The following is an 18,104-nucleotide window of genomic DNA, read 5'->3' as shown; positions in this document are numbered from 1 at the left end:
TAAATAGACCAATCAGCTTGACCATCCTTCTGTTCTTCCCATCTGAAATCTGGACCTGAAGGCTCTAGTTACCAAGATCATCTTATCAAATCAAGTCAAATCGAGTAGAATAGCAAACACAGAAAGATCCCAGGAGGTGAATAAAATCCTTAGTCATTTAAACTATTTCTAACTTTTCAGAATATGTTTACTGTAGAATTAATTGAATACTTATGTATCTGTGCCGTGAGGGCCCCTTCAATTGGATAGGTATCTCCTGAGATCTCCCAGAACTTTATTTTCAAGACCCTGGATAGATGGCCCCCTGTCCACCTGCTTCTTTCCAGAAATACTGGTTAAACTGAGAAGGGAGCTCTTACGTGAACTGCTTTCCTTAACCGTCTTCATAGGTGGCCTTTGCAGACCGTACTATCCCTAGTTATCGTAGGTGGCCTTGAAAGCCACACGCTATTCTCAGAAATGCACGTAGAATTTCCAATCAACTGTTCTTTATTAGAGGACATAGAAAAAAATTGTTAACATTTTCCCAGTTGAAATGCAGGCATCTTATTGCACAAGCAGGTGGTTATGTAAGTTGTGACAAGGCAGGGTACAGTCCAGACATGCTATCTGGCAGTGGCTTCTCTATTTGGTTGGAAGTTTCCGTTTCTCAACAAGACGTGTTCTGCCATTCACCTGGTACAAATGATCAGAGAGGCACATAGCCAGGGTGAACAGGAAGCCTATAGCTGCAGGAAAAATGAAACTCACTCCACAGGTAATGTCAGTCCCTTGAGATGCCTAGTTACTCTTTCCTTCTGAGCTGAGATTGTAATCCATTTATCTTCGGAATGCTGGCCAGCAGCCAGTTTACAATCTGGCTCAATTTGTTGAAGGAAGGCTTTATCATTTTTCCACAGACTGATAGTACCTATTTTAGTTTTGCAAGAAAATATATGAAACTCATTATCTTGCTTGACTTGGGAGTCAGTTTTGCCTCAGTAAGATTAGCCTCACCAGAAGCATAATGGGTAGCTTACCATGAGAAGTACCAGGCACAGACTCCATAGTGAGATGTTTCCATCATCACAAAACTTATTTGTGGTAATTCTTATTTAGGAACCAAACAACCTCATGAACAATTGATATTTGGTAACTTCTTTTCATGTCCCAGTCTCATACCAGCTCCCATTGGCTCATAGTAATCTCACAATGCAAAATATATTCAGTTACACTTCAAAACTCTCCACACTCTTTTATAGTCACAGCACACTTAAAATCTCCAAAGTCTCTTCTGAGACTCAAGGTAAACCGTGGGTCTGTGTTTCTCCCTCCATTGGACATGGCTGCTGGGGAGGTGAAACTCAGGGAGCTTGACTGTGTTTATCCCACGATGCTGCTATTGGGTGTTGGTCTGTAGGGAAATGTTGAGATGCCACTCCAGGGGTGGGACATGCTATGTAAGATGGGGGAAGCCGAAGTTGGGGTTCCCAGACCCCTGGGCACGCAGTCATCCCTGGGGTGTTGCACTGAGGATTTGGGAATGAAGGATCAGGGCTCCAAGGGCCCACAGTGATGAGGCCAGAATTTTGGGGGGCCCACAGGCTGAGGATGGTTCCTAGACCTGGGTTAGGTGAAGTGGGAGCTCTGGCTTAGCTCAGTGGTGATTATTCTTAGCTTGGTGGGCGCTAGGCTGGTGGCACAGAGAGGCCTTCTACAGGAGACTTAGGCTGTGGCTTTGTAGGCGAAGGCCTTCTCCATGCTTCTATGGCGGATCTTCATGAAAGATACAGTTCATGTTTATCCATATTGTTTAATGACTGTTCATCAAGGGAAGTGGATGTACACCAACTTCTCAGGGCGCACCAGAGATTAAAAAATCTTTTTCAGGGAGGAACATCTGGGAAGGGAAGCTTGTTGGATAAATCCTCAGGGCCTCTAGGTATCTCATTTACACGGAGAACCCTGTTTTGGACTACGTGACCAACATGGAGAATATGGAGCATGGTCCAGGCCATGACAGAGAGTGGGAAATCTGACAGAGAGTGGGAAAGTGCCTACCCACTGAGTTTTCAGGGTCTCATACCTGCTCTACCTTATCAAGTTTCCTGGCATGGTCCACTGTCCCACAGAAAACTTTTAAATTAACTGTGAGCCTCTATAAAATAAAAAAAAATTGCAAAAAGAAATTATATATTTCCAACATACAAGGGCACAAATTAAATATCCCTAGTCCAAAGCGGAGAAGCAGGAGAATAGGGACAAAGACCAGACCAGAGCAGGGCTGAACCCCAGCAATGGAAATGCCAAACTGTACAGTGCCTGGTCCAGTATCTGGAGTTCTGTGGTTGCATCATCTGCAACCCAGTAGGTACAGCCTTGTTATATCCTACACATCAATTTTCCCTTTGATTACCTCCATTCAGTGCATGTAAACTTCCCTTGTTTGAAGCCCCACGGCCTTGGCATTTCCAATATCCTGGAAGCTATGGAAACTTAAGTTCAGTGTTCCTGACTTCAAAGCCACCTCACTCAGCAGCTCTTTACTGAGAATCTCACCTGATCCATGCAGCTTCCATGTCCTTGGTAAAAGAGCTTCCATGAGACCTTTTCCTCTTCAGTCCTTTATGGATGGAGAGTTCTGCTGGCAGCTTGAGCTATTGTGTGCTCCTCCTTTATCACAACTTTAGGGGCCTTCATGTACATTTGCCCTCAGTCCAGGAACGCATTTCCCCAGTGGTCTTCCTGGAGCATTTGATGGGCAGGCTCTTACTCTCAAGGCACCATTTATGTATTGTCCCAGTGCAGATAGAGCAGTTTCTCTTTAATCATGCCAATCACTAACGCTGCTGCAGCTTTGTCTATGACTGTTTCGTAAGTAGCCACTCTGCTCACACCTTTGAACTCACTCATAGGCCTTCACATTTCCCACATCTTCCTCTTTCAAATTTCTGCTTTCTCTCGTGATAAATTAGGTTAAAGGTTGTGAGGAGCAACCATTCCACAGCTTGGAAGTTATGCTGCTTTTATGTGTCCTCCACCAATCAAATTTCTTTATTTTCATTCAGCTTCACTTAATTAGGATAGGTAGACAACAAGATCTGGCAATGGCCAGAGGATAATATGAAGTGTCACGAATTCAATTCCTTATAGAGTCTTTGTCCTCCGAAGCCTCAAGAGCAAAATCGTTGCTGTCTATATTTCTATTATTATTTTTATGTTCTGAACTTCTACCATAAAGGCCCATCAATCTCTTCTCACAGATTTCCAGGATTTCTCTCTTCCACATTGCTCCTGCAAACCATATTCTAAGGCCCAAGATCCACATCATTAGGCTTATCACAGGATCATTCCATGCATCAATATTGACTTTCTGCACCTAGTATCTTTCTCATCAGTGTGACAGAGCATTTTATGGAAACATCTTAAGGGAGTAACCATCTCCTTTGGCTCATAGTTTGTGGTGATGTAGTTCACTATGTGGAGGAAAGCCTGATGACTAGGATTTTGTTTATTTTGGCAATGGGAGCTTGTGGCATAGCTCATTACATGTGATAAAGCAGAGAGCCCCACGCTAAACATATTAGTGGATGACTTAGTTTATTCTTCAAATTTTACCAAATAATTAGTTTAAAATCCATATTTTTAAAAATTTACTTGGATATTTTCTTTATTTACATTTCAAGTGTTATCCCCTTTCCTGATTTGCCCTCTGGAAACCCCCTATTCCATCCTCCCTCCCCCTGCTTCTATGAGGGTGCTTCCCCACCCACCCACCCACTCACTCCTGCCTCACTGCCCTAGCATTCCTATATGCTGGGGCATCAAGCCTTCACACGACCAAGGGCCTCCCCTCTAACTGATGCCAGATAAAGCCATTCCTCTGCTATATATGTAACTGAAGCCATGGGTCCCTCCATGGATATTCTTTGGTGGTTTAGTCCCTGGGAGCTCTTGAAGGTGGGAAGGTCTGGTTGGTTGATATTGTTGTTCTTCCTATGGGGTTGCAAACCCCTTCAGCTCCTTCAGTCCTTCCCCTAACTCCTTCACTGGAGTCCCTGTGCAGTCTGATGACTAGCTGCAAGCATCCTCATCTATATCGGCAAGGCTCTGGCAGAGCATCTAGAGAGACAGGTATATCAGGTTACTGTTAGCAAGCACTTCTAGGCATTAGCAACAGTGACTGGGTTTAGGGTCTGCAGATGGGATGAATCCCTAGGTGGGGTAGTCTCTGGATGGCCTTTCCTCTAGTCTCTGCTCCACACTTTGTCCCTGTATTTCCTTTAGACAGGAACAATTCTGTGTTACCCAACAAAGGGAAGAGAGAACCTGTAGAGACCATATGGAGAGGTTAGGCATGGCTCCCAGTTGAGGGTTGGGGGCCACCCACCCTTCTCAAAAATTTTAACCAAAAATTGCTCCCATTTACAATCTATATTTTGAAAGATGAAAGAATTAAGAACAAGAGAATGATTAACTAAAGCCATACTGTTCAGAAGGTGAACAGTTCTCTAGGAAAGGCCTCTATACATGAAAAGCCACGTGCTGTTAGCTAGCATTTCATATGTCTTTCATGTACCATTAAAACTATCTTTGAACAAATTTAATAAGTAATTAAAAACTCATATTGTCTGTGAATAAATTTCTGCTTTTCCAAATATATCACTATACAATGTAGGAGATATACACCCTATACTCAGGATAAAGAAAGCATTTTGTAAATATGGTATAAGTGATAAAAGAAGGTAATAACTGATAGGATTGGTCAAAATGTTAATAGGGTAAAAACTAACCATAGTTAAAGTCAAAATACAATTGGTAACTTAGACAAAAAATATTTTGCTATCAATATCAAAAGACTGATATTTACTATGTATAAAGAAAGCAATGACATAATAAAGCAAATGGAAAAACAGGTCAACATTCTGGATATAATAATTACAATCAATTTTACTAATAGTAATAAATCAAAATCATATTATTTCTTAATGTTTTCAGTCTAATAAAAGTAACAGAAATTGTCCAGTATACACAAATAGTATTAAAATCTCAAATATTGAAATGACTTAACTTTATTTTTTTAATTTTTTAAATTTTTTTTATTTTTTTTTTATTTACATTTCAAATGCTATCCCGAAAGTTCCCTATACACCCCTACCCCTGCTCCCCTACCCACCCACTCACACTACTTGGCCCAGGAGTTCCCTTGTGCTGGATGACTTAACTTTAAATGCTTTGCTTACTGAGATCTTGGAATTCAAGTGTTTATTCTAATAACTATTCCTCCACTTAATACAAAACTTCATAAAGGTTCAACACTGTACTGTGTGAATAGAGAAAAATAAAAAAAAATCTTAAAACCAAAAAATTGATTAAATAGCCTGTGGTAATGCCATATAATGGAGTTTTCAGACACTACTGGCTGGTTCTTCGAATGAGTATTCATTAGACGGACTTCGCTGAACAGTGTGGTGTTGTTTACATTACAAAACACGGGTAACACTGCTAACAGTGTCCTCCAGGGAATGGAGGCAGTGGAAGGACATCTAGTATCTACTGTGTTGTCTAAGTTTACCAGACATTTGCACTTTTGCACACATTTAATGCTCTAAAGACTCTAGAGATAGATTGAAAAGAAAATACTTAGATATTTCACAAAACAGAACAGAAGACAGTCAGAGTCAGGAGCCAACCTGTTACAGTCTATTTTTGTGGTAGATTCAGTTGGGTGGTTGATTTCTTCTTCTGTAGCCATCTTGGAGAATGTCAGAAAGTACATTTTCTACTCATGATTTCTGAAGAGCCCCAAACTAGCTCTTTCTTTTTTTTTCATGATGAATCTTAAAAGTCCATTTTATCTAACTGGCAAGAACATTTTGATGGGCAAGACAGTTGCTGTTCTAAAGACCCTTATGCAGCAAATACAACCATCCAACCCCAGTATTGAGACCCCTATTTAAATATATATCTATGTTCTTCATTCCAAGTTTTGGTTGCCAGCACTGCGACAGAGAATCATGTCTTTTAAAGTAGATAATGTTATTTATTTAAAGACAAGAGTGTGATTAATCTTGATGTGCCTATACAGCAGCACGGATAATAAGTCTCAGATACCATAAATGTTGCTAAGGTGGCCATAGGGATCCCCAGGAATTTCCAAAAAGGAAGTCATTTAAAATGTCTCATTATAATGGTGAAAGTGTTAAGAGTAATCTATGAAATGGAAAGTTTAAAAAATTTGGCTGTAATGTGTGGAAAAGGGTGATGATTGACAAAGGTGTCACTGCCAAATCAGAGGTTTCTAATTCTATGCCATTTGTTTCTACTACCCGTGCATGCATGCGTGTGCATGTGCGTGTGTGTGTGCGTGTGCGTGTGTGTGTGTGTGTGTGTTTGTGTGTGTGTGTATGTGGATTAGAAATACTACTACTAATTATGATCGAATTATCAAATGGCATGAACCCAAGAATAACAACACCTTCATTTTCAAATACACCACTGAAAAACAAACCTTTAATCGCTGGACATGATGGAAAAGTCTACTGAGCTGAAAGCTAGGTCCTCTCTGGAACCCCAAAGGCATGCATGCAGATACAGAGCAGAGGAACATGTGGCTTAGCAATAGTATATGTGGGTATTATAATAAAAATATTTCTCAAATGTCATGTGGATATCTAGTGCTCTCTTGGGCTGTAAGAGAAACAAAAGCTCCAGATATGTCCCCAACTTTGGCTACATCGCCAGGGAGCTTTAATAAAAGTTTACTACACCTTTCCAAGGTGGATCCTGAGGACATAGCCTGTTTTCCTTTTATTTCTTTAAAATCAAGTTGGAGGCACCATGGCAGCTTTTATTTCTTTGCATCTTAACAAGTTATGCGTGTCTTTAACAGAAAAGAAACAGGTCTTTCAGGAAAAAAAATCGCAGGCTTAGCTAAGAGTTTTTAAACTATCTGCCATATCTTGGGAAAACCCAAACTTTAAGAAAGGTTTGAAGACCAGTTCCAAGTTGGCATCATTCTCGTATGGATTAAGAAAGACATTAGACATTAACTCGAAGCATTAGACAGCCAAGTCGAAGCCTGAGCTTTGTATCTTACTGGTTGTGTGATGCGGAGAAGATGATTTACCTTGCCAGGTTTCCCTTCAGTATGAAGATGAAGTTAACTCTAAGGGCTGACGAAAGACTTGTGATTCAGTAGTGTTAGAGAAGGTTTTGGAAATTATAATTTTTCTGTGCCTGTTTGTTGCTCAGGTCTCTCAGTGTGATTGCTTTTGTGGAGTGATTGATAAGATCTGTGTCAGAGTTTCTTCCTAATGCAGATCGTCCTGACCCTCTCTGCAGTTTCAGTTAGAGCTCATCGTCCTTTTTACCTCGCGTCCTTCCTTCTTTGGTCCCTTACTTGTAAACTTGCTTAAAACATCCAAAACTTTAAACCTTTGTAAGGAGACTGGCCGTTTTCCATGTTGTGCTATGATTTGCTTAGTCCCATTCAGCCAAGGCCATATTCTTCCTGAAATTCTCTTCTGTATTCACTTGAGTTTCACTGGTTAAGTCGCATTACGATGTCATTGCAACCATCCTCAGGGGACTTCAGCTTCTGGTTGAGCAGCAGGACGTAGCTTTCCTCATTCTTACCGGAGCTCACCCTCTTCAGATTTGATTTCCTCACAGTCATGAGATGGTAAATCAGCATGTAATTTCTGTTCAAATCAGAAACTTGCACTTACTGAAAACTGGAACCAGATCGCTTTCCGCCTAGCAGATTTCGCCATGAAGAATGTGTGTGGGGAGCTTTTGAAAGCTCCTTGAAACACGTGTGAACCACATGCGACCCACATTTCCTGCATGCTTGGTTCAGTTCCTTTGTAGTCACCGTTGGTTCGTCCCTCTGCATACAATCCATCGCTGTCCCACTAAATAAGCCCATTTCCCCAAGAGTGTCACAAAACATAAATGTCTGTTGGAGCTCGTGAAATATGGGAACTATTAAAAGGCAAATAAACATAAAAAGTGAACAAATTATTAAAATTTATGAACCCCCAAAGAAATTTCCAGGCAGAGTAAGTAAGTATGTTTTCAGGTTTGCATTTTGAAGAATTCTTGACTAAATGAAGCAGCAACAGGATTTATCCTAAGGTTAGAAATACATGGCATCTTCTGCCTATTGGATCAATTCTTGAAATTGAGAATTTTGTAAAAGTTGTTCCATAAAATGATTGTTTTTTAATCATTGCTTAATCTTAATTTGTTATCAAAATATTATTTTATAATTACAAAGCTTATCATAGCCATTTAAATAATTTATACTTTTGAATTCTTGTTTAAAGAAGAGAACTGGAAGCCTAAGATTTTATTTAAACTTCCAGTAGTTGGGGATGAAAAGGGGATTTCCAAGTAAGGGTCAGGTTTACCAAAAGAGACTATTTCTAAATTTCAAAAGAGACTATTACCAAAAGAGACTATTTCAAAAGGTATTTCTTTCTTTCAGGAAACAGAGACAATCCATTTAAATGTTATTATCAGAACATAATACTATCAAGGAAGACAATCTAAACAAAATTACAGACACAATAATTACAGTTGTTTACACAGGGCAGAGAAACTACCTTGAGATATTATTTAGTGGTAGTGATCAGAATAGAAACATAAAGTGTATGAGTGTGCATGCACTTGTGTGCATACTTGTGTCTCTGTGTGCACATACATGTGTGCATGTGTGTATCCACAAGAGAGTCTGTATGTAAGCAAAATTTATGATGTAAAAAAAAAAGGCCCAGGAAAGCACAGTTCTTTCACATTATCTAGCCCCTAAACTGCCAAACATCCATGACGTAAAGACAACACTATCTCAACCTGCTGCAGCAACATTCTTTTTTTAAGATGGAAACTTTCATTTTATTTTATTAATTTATTCTCTCATAGACTACACCACAACGCAGGCTCCCATTCCTCTTACCAACCCCAACTTCTCAATCCTCTCACTTTCTTCCTCCCCAACCACTCCTCCTCCTTCCTCTTCAGAGAAGAACAGGCCTCCCAAGGATATCAATAAAACATGGCATATCAATGCAATAAGATTAGGTACTGCTCCTCACATTAAGGCTGAATGAGTCAACCCAGTAGGAGGACAAGGGTCTCCAAAGCAGGACTCCTAACAGAAGGAGCGACTCTTTAGAGTGATCTATTACCATATCTGGCAAGGAATATAGAACTAGATAGATATTCTTTGAGAAAGACTTATTGAAAATTATTAATTAATTTAAAAATCTCAGTGAACCAATTAATGATATCACCTTGCCCATAGACACATCTCTCACATCCCTTAACCCTCATCAGAGGGAATCGTTTCTGTAGTAAGTGATAATTGACACAGAGATCCACAGCCAGTCAACTTTCCGAGACTAATGACTGAAGGGTGCTCTGCTCCCCTCCACTTACCTTCTCCACTCAAGGCTCAGGAATCATTGAGAAAGAGAGGCAGAAAGACCACAAGAGCCAGAGGAAGGGGCACTTTCCACACATACTGGGTCAGTCGCACACGTGGATTCACAGTGGCTATGGCAGCATGCCCAAGATGGTGCAAGTAGAAAGAAGATAGCATCTTGGCATGGAGCAGGGAGGTGGGCATGAGGTCCCATCCCTCCACCAGCTGAGGAAGCCACTGGTGGCTGATAGCTGTTGGGAAAGCAATTGTGTATGAAAGTGTGGCCCCTGGTATATAAATCACACTTCAGTGGATGGTCCCATACCCAGGAGTATGTTGGCAGCATAAATTTAACTCAATGTGTTCTCTTTTCTCTTTTAGAAAATCTTTTAAAAGGAACATTAAGTTGGGGGACTGGTTAGAGAGGTGGAGGTGGATCTTGGATGAGAAAGTGGGATAATACAGGATAAATAAGATCAAGATAAAAATAAATTATATGCACTTTCTCAAATAATTAATAATTAACAAAACATTTAAAATATGTCAGTAGTGGGTATCGCAAGCTTAGTAACACCAATGTTAGTATCTTACTGACTGGTGGTTTTCTTCCATATAAATGACACATGACTAACCTCAGGAGAATGTTTAAGATGTTTAGTTCAGAGCGGTAAAGATCTTGCCCTTGTCTTCTCTGATGATTCTTATCACCCTTCAGTCTCCAGTGCTTTCTTTATATTTTTAACCCGATCTTTTATTTCTTTGTGGAAAGTTTTCTTCTCCCTGTTCTGTATGCCTACATCCAATTTCTCCCACTAAGGATAAACAGTTAGATCTCTACCCAAAGCTTAACTTTCAGACGCCTTATACACCTCAGCTCCTTCTCTTGCTCTGAGAAGCACAGGCATGACAGTGCCAGTTTGTCACCTCTAGGGACAAGCAGGGCTTTCTTATCCCAGGAGATTAAGGCAGCAGTCCTTGGAACAGGAAATTGTGGGTAACATTTAGTGAAACAGAAATGAGAATCAAGGAAGTCAAGAACCACATAGGCCTGGGTTTAGAAGAAGTTGGTATTGAATGAAAGGTGGAAGAGTAAGAAAGCAGAAGCCGTGAAAGCGATGGATTGGGAGAGGTGGTGAGAGCAAGGGAAACTCCACAAAGAGTGGAAAAGAGGAGGCTGCTAGTGGATCAAAACTAGCTCCCTTCACCGGATTTCCAGAAGATTCCAACGAATCTTGGAATGCTTCAGACCACTCCAATTAAGTTCTCCTTCAGTTAATCCAGCAATACCTTCACAGATATGCCCGGAAGTTTGCTAATGGTGATTCTAAATCTAACTGAGTTAACAGTCAAGATGAACTCTTGCAATGGGTGATGTGTTTGAAGGTCAGCCAAATGAATGCCACAAAGAAGAAACAGATGTGCCTGAGTATTCTCTGGTGTTTAATTTTTTTTTTTTTTTGGCATATTGGGAAAACACTATCCAGTATTTTACTCAACTAGTAATTTTGTAGTGGCAGACATACATCAGATTGAGCTCTTCAAAACACTATAAAAGTGCCTTACTGTCTTAGTAGTGACAGTGTGCCAAGAATGACTAATATATTCCTGAGGATGACATAAGAGTATAATTGACAGAGAGAAAGGGAAATAATAAAGTTGTCTGCATGATACTAAAAGAAGAAAGGGACTCATGATTATTCAATATGTGCTTAATAATGGTCTACAGGATTTCTATCTATCTATCTCCAGTTACCCTGTCAAAACCACTCTATACAAAGGCCACATTTTAAAATCTATAAGATAACACATGGCCCTCAAGTTTTTCTTTTGCTGTTGTTCATAAAATATTTTGTTGTACACTTTGTTGCTGTAATGAACCTGACCATGTTGTTTTGGGAGAATACTGTGAGAGAATTTGGAATTTTGGGCTAGAAAAGACAGTTGAATGCAAAGTGCTTAGTGAATTATTGTGAGAGCTTAGGAGATAAGAAGCTGAGAGAAATCAAACAATGGATTCCTGCCTTATAAAGTTTGAGAGGGCAGCAAAAGATTCTCTCGAGGGTTCTGTGTAATGCTTTGGATTATGAATTGGTGGTTTCTCATCAGCTGGGACTGAAGAATGAACTGTGATTAACACATAAGGAACTGGAAACACTTGTGTAAAAATTTTGATACTTCAGTTTATCAGTGGAATACATATATATATATATTACTCTGTGCTTCATTTGGACAATCAACTCAGCATACAGAAGCTACTGCCCAAGGCAGGCAATGATGCTCCTGAAGCCAGCCACCAAATTTGGCAATGGGCAAGTGTCTTCCCCATGGCATTAGTTGTGAAAGCATGAAAGATAAGACTTAAGGAGCTATGGAGAACATCTGAAGGCTGGCGCTATATGTGGCAGGGTTGGGTTCCCTGAAGAAAGGTCAAGAGAGGACATTGTCATAGGCAGCCTCAGTCACAGTGAAGACCTCAGTATATTAGAGACATCAGAACCGTGGGCTGTCTGCTGAGGACAGCAGTGAATGTGGGATGGAGCCACCACAAACTATGACACAAGTCATATATGCTGTGGTTGGCAGATACAGAGAAGCTTTTGGGAACCCCGAAGATCATGCATGAGTTTCATATGTCAGACAATGGACTAGATGAGATGGATTTATACTTCTGGACTTTGTGGGACCAATTTGTCTTAGTCAGGATTTCTATTCCTGCACAAACATGACCAAGAACAAGTTGGGGAGGAAAGGGTTTATTCAGCTTACACTTCCACATTGCTGTTTATCACCAAAGGAAGTCAGGACTGGGACTCAAGCAGGTCAGGAATCAGGAGCTGATGCAGAGGCCATGGAGGGATGTTTCTTACTGGCTTTGGTTTTCCTTTTATATGATTTTTCCCTACATGCTGGTTCATGCCTTTTAGAATATGAAAATGTGTAATTTGCTTCTGATTTTACAGGATCCCACAGATAAAAAACTTTAGATTTTTAAAGAGATTTTTAAGTGTTAAAAATTTTGAAGGTGTAGGACTTTTAAAGTTGAACATTTTACATTATGACAAATGAGATATTGAGAACAAACAAGAAATTGTAACAGTGAAACAGTTATGGGTCAAGCTGACAAAAGGTGGATTGTAACCACTGATATTTATTATCAAGGTAATACAACCTAGGGGCATTTGGCAAGATAAAACCTCAATTGAAGAATTTGTCTCAACTATATTGGTCTGTGGGCATATCTGTGGGACATTGTTTTGATTGTTAATTGATATAGGATGGCTTATCCTACTGAGGGAGCGAGCATCACTAGGCAGGGGGACCTGGACTATATAAGAAAAGTAGTTGTGTGTAAGTCAATAGATGCAGTTAAGACAGCATTCCTCCATGGCATCTGCTCGAGTTTCTGCCTGATGCCCTGATCTGACAAATAAATCTCTAAAGTTATTTTTCTTTGGAGTGTTTCACATAACAGAAAGAAAACTAGGACCAGAGTCATGCTGGTTAGTCTTTATTGTCAATGTGACATGCACTGCAACAATAAAAGAGCTTAATTTTAAAGTGGACAAAAGATTTGAGTAGACATTCCTCCAAAGAATATATGCAAAAAAGCCAAGAACCATATAGCAAAATGTTCAGAGCTGTTAATCATCATGGAAATGCAAATCACTGCTAAGGAGAAAACTGGAGAGATGACTCAGTGGTTAAGAGCACTGGCTGCTCTTCTGGAGGTCCCAGGATAGATTTCCAGCACCCGTGTGGTGGTTTACGTATCTGTCACTCTACTTTCAGCGGATCTGACACCCTCTTCTGGTCCCCCCAAAGCACTGCACACACGGTATACAGAAGTACACAAAGGCAAACACTCATACACATAAAATTAAAAAATAAATACATCTTAAAATTCATCTAAGGCAAACTGCTTCTTACACATTTAAGATCACTATCAAAGCCCATAAAATTTCAATAGGAAGGGTTGGAAAAGATGTTAAGTAAATGATGTCCATAAATGCTATTGGTGGGACTGTAAAATAGAGACAGAAAACAGAATGGAGTCCCTTTAAAAAAATCAGAAATAATACTGTCATATGACCCTATATATGTATATAGATCTAAAAGACTTGAAACACAATCTTTTGTTTTTCTTTTTTAAAAATTGATTATTGTATTTACTTACATTTCAAATGTTGTCCCCTTTCCCAGTCTCTCCTCCACAACTCCCCCATTCCATATCCCCTCATCTTTGCCTCTAAGAGGGTACTTCCCCACCCACTCACATACTCACCCACTCCTGCCTCACCCCTCAAGCATCCCCCTTTGCTGGGGCAACAAGACTCCACAGGACCAAGCACCTTCCTTCCCATTGGTGCTAGGTAAGGCAGACCTCTGCTCTGTATGAAGTAGGAACCATGGGGCCAACCATGTATGCTCTTAGGTTGGTGGTTTTGTCCCTGAGCACTATGAGGGGTACAGTTATTTGATATTGTTGTTCTTTCTATGGGGTTGCAATCCTGTTCAGCTCCTTCAGTCCTTCCCAAACTCTTCCACTGGGGTCCCTAGGCTCAGTCCAATGGTTGGCTGTGAGTGTCTGCATCTGTCTTAGTCAGGTGCCGGCAGACCCTCTCAGAGGACAGACCGTCCTACTGGGCACTGTGAGCAAGTGCTTCTTGGCATCAGCAATAGTGTCAGACTTCACTATAAGTCTTCACCCCAAGGTGGGGTGGTCTCTCGATGGCCTTTCCTTTAGTCTCTGCTCCATTTTTGGTCCCTGCATTTCCATGCATGTCCTTTAGGATCTGGGTTACTTCACTCAGGGTGATATTTTCCAGTTCCATCCATTTGCCTGCAAAATTCATGAAGTCGTCATTTTTAAAAGCTAAGTAATACTTCATTGTGTAAACGAACCACATTTTCTATATCCATTCTTCTGTTGAGGGGCATCTGTGGCTTCCAGCTTCTGGCTATTATAAATAAGGCTGATATCCTTGTTATATGTTGGAGTTTCTTTTGGGTATATGTCCAGTACTGGTATAGCTGGGTCTTCATGTAAAACTATTTCCAATTTTCTGAGGAACTGCCAGATTGATTTCCAGCGTGGTTGTACCAGCTTGCACTCCCACAAGCAATGGGGGAGTGTTAATCTTTCTCCACATCCTCTCCAGCATCTACTGTCATCTGAGCTTTTGACCTTAGCCATTCTGATTGGTGTAAAGTGGAATATCAGGGTTGTTTTGATTTGCATTTCCCTGATCACTAAATACTTTGAACATTTCTTTAAGTACTTCTCGATCATTTGAGATTCCTCAGTTGAGAATTCTCTGTTTAGCTCTGTACCTCATTTTTTAATTGGGTTATTTGGGCTTTTGGAGGTTCGCTTCTTGAGTTCTTTATATATTTTGGATATTAGCCCTGTGTTGGATGTGCGATTGGTGAAGAATTTTTTTTTTTCCCAATCTGTAGGTTGCTGATTTGTCGTATTGACTGTGTCTTTTGCCTTATAAAAGCTTTTCAGTTTCATGAGGTTCCATTTATCAACTCTTGATCTTAGAGCCTGAGCCACTGGAGTTTTGTTTAGGAAACTGTCTCCTGTGTCAATGAGCTTGAGGCTCTTTCCCACCTTCTATTCTATTAGATTCAGTGTATCTGGCTTTATGTTGAGGTCCTTGATCCACTTGGGACTTGAGCTTTGTGCAAGGAGACAAATATGGGTCTATTTTCATTTTTTAAACATACAGACAGCCAGTTAGGCCAGTACCATTTATTGAAGATGAGTTGTTTTCCCATTGTATTTGGCTTCTTTGTGGAAGATCAAGTGTCCATAGGTGTGTGGTTTTATTTCTGGTTCTTCGGTTCTATTCCATTGATCGACCTGTCTGTTTCTGTACCAATACCATGTGGTTTTTTATCACTATTGCTCTGTAGTACAGTTTGAGGTCAAGGATGGTGATTCCCCTGGAAGTTCTTTGATTATTAAGAATTGTTTTCACTCTCCTGGGTTTTTTGTTTTTCCATTTGAAATTGAGAATTGCTCTTTCTATGTCTGTGAAGAACTGTGTTGGAATCTTGATGGGAATTGTGTTGAATCTGTAGATTGCTTTTGGTAGCATGGCCATTTTTACTATGTTAATCCTGCCAATCCATGGGCACGAGTGACCTTTCCGTCTTCTGATGTCTTCTTCGATCTCTTTTTTCAGAGATTTGATGTTCTTGTACTACAGATCTTTCACTTGCTTTGCAAGAGTTACACCAAGCTACATTATTTGTGGCTATTGTGAAGTATGTTGTTTTACTAATTTCTTTCTCAGCCTGTTTATCATTTGTATAAAGGAAGGTTACTGATTTGTTTGAGCTAATTTTATATCCAGCCACTATGCTGAAGTTGTTTATCTGCTGTAGAAGTCCTCTGGTAGAATTTTTGGGGTCACTTGTGTATACTATCAGATCATTTGCAAATAGTGATGCCTTGACTTCTTTTCCTATTTGGATCTGCTTGATCTCCCTTTCTTGTCTTATTGTTCCAGCTAGAACTTCCAGTACTACACTGAATAGATATGGAGAGAGTGGGTAACCTTGTCTTGTCTGTTTTACTACACAGGGTTTCTTTGTGTTGCCCTGGGAGGCTGGCCTTCAACTAACAGAGACCTGCCTGCCTCTGCCTCTTGAGTGCTGGAACTAAAGGTGTGCACCACCACTGCCCAGCTTTGAAACAAGATCTTAGGGAGATATTTGTGTACCCATTCTTACTGAGGCATTATTTATAACAGCGAAGATGCAACTACATCCCTAAGTATTCATAGCCAAAAGGATCTCCCTCCCCTACCCCTGTATGATGTGCCTGGTTGTCTGTCTCTTATGATGGCTCTTGAGATCCTCATACTAAAAGTGTAGCTCACCAATCACAAGAAGACAAATACTGTTCTATTCTACTTACATTCAGCATCTAAAGAAAGCAAACTCAGAAGCACAGGAAAACAGTAATTGCCAGAAGATGCAGGAGACCAAGGAAAATGATGGGGTTTCTTTCAATCAATGGGCATAACTTGTAAAGTTTTGGAGGGATGCCAGACAACAGTGTATATATAAATATTAATGTGCTGTATACTTACAAGTCTAAGAGAGTCTAATAATATATCTAATTATTTCAAATAGAATTGATATTAAACCTTTTTATCTGTCTTAAATTGTCCATTTTACATCTAAAGAAATGTCTTCCAAGGAATGAAGGTAAAATTTAGAGGTGTCACTGGAGAGTTCTGAGCTAGAACATTTGGACCATTTGGCCTTTCAGTTTAACACCAAGTCTGAGTTAAATCAGGAGGTGCCAGAGAGTGAGAGGCTCTGACTCATGTGGGAAGAATCTTACCTCTCACTCTTTCTTTGCCTTTGGGATGGCAGATCAATATCATCGAGGCAACCCCCTGTGATATCTCAGAGTAGCACATCATCAGCCTACAGTTTCCTCTAATTGAGATGCACAGGTATGCTAAGAAAAGCACCATCAATTATCTGAGCTAGCTTCAGCTTCCAATGAGAGTTCCAGACAGCATGTTCACAGAGTCAGTATGAAAGGTTAGTCGGTGTAGACATGTTTGAGTAGCAGCACATACAGGGATGCCTAGTTACTTTTCTCTCAGAAATGTATTGATATCACATGTGAGATATATATGTATATATATATATATACATATATACATATATATATACATATATGTATATATGTATATATGTAAAGCATGAAAGCAGAAGTGAGAACTGTCTAGAGAAACCAGTGAGAGGGGAGCAGAGGGCAAGAGGAGGGCAGTGTGGGAGGAAATACATTAGAAACAATCCAATGACACACTCTATGCAAACATCATAACAAAAGTCATCATTTTTATGCAAATAAAAATTAACTTATAACGAATGTTTATGACTTGTTTTTGAGTACACACAAATGATTATATATTATTTTTAAATTACTTATTTATTTTTTTAAAAAATCCAGAATTTTAAATAAAATTATCTAAACACAATTTAGAAGACTCTCTAATTTTTTTTAAACACAGAGGCTAAGGACCAAAGAGTAGGCTAGAGATGGAGTTACTGGTATGGCACAGCCAACCAATTCCATGTTCTAGGGACAGGGAGTGGACAGTCATCTTGCATATGGTTTCCACATGAAATGAGACCTGGGATTTTGATTGTACAGATCTACATTTAATTCCTATCTACACTGCTTAGTTTTTGTGCCTTTGCATGGTTATTTAGTATCTTTCATCCCTGTTTTCCTCTTTTAGGAATCAATATCATACCTTCTGGTGAGGGTTTTAAGTGAGTTAACAGAATAGTGTTCACATAGACACACAGAATCCTAAAATCAAAGCAGCAATTACTGAACCCTTTATAGTTTTGATTTTTTTTTTGATTTTGGTTTTTGGAGACAGGGTTTCTCTGTGTAGTCTTGGCTGTCCTGAAACTCACTCTGTAGACCAAGCTGGCCTCAAACTCAGAAATGCGTCTGCCTCTGCCTCCCAAGTGCTGGGATTAAAGACATGTGTCACCATTGCCAGCTGGAACCCTTTATATTAACAGAGAGTAAGGGTTGTCCCTTATATTTGTCAAAAGTTGGCTTTAGGATTTCCCACAAGTATCTTAATCTGGAAATGCTGAAGGCATATGTGTGTGTGTGTGTGTGTGTGTGTGTGTGTGTGTGTGTGTGTGT

Source organism: Mus pahari, chromosome 1 (genome assembly GCF_900095145.1).
Source record: "Mus pahari chromosome 1, PAHARI_EIJ_v1.1, whole genome shotgun sequence".
Taxonomy (NCBI): Eukaryota; Metazoa; Chordata; class Mammalia; order Rodentia; family Muridae; genus Mus; species Mus pahari.
Note: the sequence above shows the minus strand (reverse complement) of the source record.